At 43.6% G+C, this 3145-nt stretch overlaps 1 long non-coding RNA gene across 1 annotated transcript; it reads right to left on the bottom strand.

The window, feature by feature from the left end:
* Nucleotides 1-1212: 1212 nt before the first annotated feature.
* Nucleotides 1213-2634, bottom strand: LOC131872959 (uncharacterized). The gene is made up of 3 exons (XR_009371013.1): nucleotides 2191-2634; nucleotides 1892-1970; nucleotides 1213-1384 (listed from the first exon to the last, which is right to left on the bottom strand). It is a non-coding gene; the product is annotated as an uncharacterized LOC131872959 (long non-coding RNA).
* Nucleotides 2635-3145: the final 511 nt, after the last annotated feature.

A 3145-nucleotide genomic window follows, 5' to 3' on the forward strand; every position in this document is an offset into this window, starting at 1 on the left:
AGGTTACCTAAATCCTCTCATCCCCTCTTCGATGATCACCCCGCAACCTCCTCATTTGGTACCATGTATCTCATACAAACTAAACTCCCCTAGCTTCTTACCATGCTTCCCAGCTCTCTCAAATTCTTATGTAACATCATGCCCCTCCATGGACAAGCCGATGAGCACATGAATCTCCTGGGCATGAATAGGGCCAGCCTGGTCTAATCACATGGCATTCTGATGTACCTAAGTCGATTCAAAACTTAGTGCACCGAGCAACTTCACCTATACTGCCAAATTTTGGAAGCTCTAATAGGTTCATGAAGGTGGAGTCCCATAATGACTCAAACTTCTACTTCCAGACAGAACAATATCACCATTCTCCAGAGGGATGTGGCCCATATACACAGATGACCGAAAATCTGGAAACAGATCATCATCGGAAAAAAATGGTCGACCAGTCACATTTGCTCCACTTTACCCGTGAGACCACCTAGGATCTCCACCTGCGGATCCACAATTTAACCCACTAGGGCTTCCTTTCTCTTTGGGTCATGGGAATAGAACCAGTAGCCTACTGACGTATTACAGTGGGGTAGATGAAGTCGTAACTAACGGGGTAGCCACCGTCTTAAAAGAATCCGAAACCAGTTAGTTATGTTATAGTTATGCCACTGGTGATGCTTTACAAACTGTAAATGATCGAGTTTCATCTCGTACCTACTTCCTTCTTCCATCCATATATCCCTGTCCCAGGCGCGCTTTCTCTCTTCTGTACCAACGAACGCTCGATTACTTCCAAATAATTGGGAGAGGGATGAAATTCGTTTTCGACACGGATGCTTTGTTTCCAATCCGAAATGGATTGATTGTTCGGGCAAGCGGCCGAACCTCGTATTGGCCCCCAGCAAGCAACCCATACGATAAAAGGTAACGAATGGGGTTGAACCTTCTGACCTAAGGTGAATAGCTTACTCTTTAAGGTGTTGAGTCTGTCCGAACTGGAAATGGGAATGCTTCCCCATTTATGTATGTGAGGTGCCCTTTTGGTTTAATATAAAGGTCGGAATGGGATCGGGTGTTTTCACTCCCTTTCCGCGGTTTAATCCTCTTCTCTTGTTGCCGTGCTTCTTTATCTCCGCTCTGCATTCCTATGGTCAATCGAGCGAGAAATCGATGGCGCCCTCCCCGGGGACCATTTACCCACCACCCACCCCCCAGTGCAAATATGGAAGCTAGGATACGAGCTTGCTCTACCCGGCACTTACTGGATCTTGGGTGGGTCCGGACAAAATCTCTTCTTTGGCTGGCCACCTTTCAGTATTGAAATTCCCAGTTCTTGGCCACCAAGACCCTTTCAAAAAACGCGCTTACTCCCTTTGGCTCCCGCCACCCTTTAACTCTGAAATTGACCAGTTTTCTAAAGCTGTTCAAAAGACTCCTTCGCAATAAGTAATTGAAAGCAGATAAGGCCTCTATTTTATTACTGAATTGACCATTCTGAAGAAAATCTTAAGTCCAAAATAGTCAAGCAAGATGGTTGGTTATCTGTTAAAGGACGCTCCCTTTCTTTTTTATTTAGGTCCTCTGAACCAGCTTTATGTTATGAGGTTTACTCTATGCCCTTGGCTGCCAATAACTGTGCTACCATAGATGTGAGGGTGGTTAAACTCTGCTCTAGCCGTTCCAACCTGACCCTGGGGTCTTATTCTTAATCCTCTTCATGACGACCTTGTTATGAGGGTGAGGAATCGAACTCTCGACCAACGGGAGAGGAATTTACCCATCAACCACCATGGAGAAATGTCCCAGTTAGCTAAACGTTTACTGACAGACAGAGATAGATCCCTACCTCAAATCCCCAAACAATCCACACACATACAAGATCTAATAAAGTTATGGAACTCACCTTGCCTTATGACGATTGTCCTTGCTTGGTTGCTGTCCTTACATGAACGAAATCCAGATCCACAGGTTCCAGTTAAGGCCTGCACATCAACAAACAAACACAACCTTACTCATTCCATTATGACCCATAAATCCAGATCTCAATCTCAAACAGATAGAGACATGCTGAAGCAAACTGTTATCACTCAAAGGAAGTTGTTGATCTATGGTAATCAATCAAACAAAGATAGTTTTTTGGGGGGGAAAAAAGGTAGATCTATATTATGATAAATGAAGAAGAGAACAAATAGAACGATGTACCTGAGTCAAGTGAAGCAACACCTCTTTCACCAAGATCTGGCCACCCAATCCTTAATCCCAAATTGTTGATCCTTCACACAGATTTGATCTCCCGTAGTGAAACCAACATCAACGGTAGGCTATGAGAGTCTACATGAAAGAGCCTGCTCTGATCTGCTCCAAGAATCAATGGGGGTCTAAAACTCTGTAGATTCTAATCTGCTCCTGATTTTGGCAGAGTTTGAGCACTATTCACTTAACTTCTTCCTCCCAGAATTCAGGAAGCCTGAGTTAGTTATATGGTCGTCCGCAATGAAGTCATTCATGCAGAGAAATACACGTCTCATTTTATAGAACGATAACCCCTAAATCTTGGATGTGTTGTCGTATATGATGATGTTACTGCTCTAAGAGAGAAATAGATTATTAGTTCAGCCCCTAAATAATAGCAATGAGGATATCTCGTCTATAATAGCAATTCTATTTTGTCTCTATAGAGAAATACGCAGATCTCCTCTTCATTGGCTAAATGGTGACAACACGTGTTTGTACCTGGTTGGGGGATAGAGAGTAGCTAGTTATTCCGGGTTGTTTTTTGTCCGAGTAGCCTGCATCTTCCTGGTCTATAAGTGTCGATTTTATCTCCACTGATGCCTAGCGGGCAATGGTAGCTAGCCGGTAGCAACAGAGCAGTTTGATTGATTGATGCTGTTGATATTGGATCCGTACCTATTGATTGAACCTGGGATTGATTGCGCATATCAATTTGAATTGGGCCTATCAATATTGAACAACAGACACAGTTATTTATCTTGCCCTGTATCTCTTGCTGAGAAAGGTGTAGAGAGCCGAGAAAGGTGTTTATTGGATTGCCCAGTGTGTTCCCGTTGTTCCTCTTGCACGCTTGATTCCCAGGGTTGGTATCCTTGTATCTTTTCTATTGTGTATCCTGTCTATCAATCATAAGAACCCATCG

Source organism: Cryptomeria japonica, unplaced genomic scaffold (genome assembly GCF_030272615.1).
Source record: "Cryptomeria japonica unplaced genomic scaffold, Sugi_1.0 HiC_scaffold_909, whole genome shotgun sequence".
In the NCBI taxonomy this organism is placed as follows: domain Eukaryota; kingdom Viridiplantae; phylum Streptophyta; class Pinopsida; order Cupressales; family Cupressaceae; genus Cryptomeria; species Cryptomeria japonica.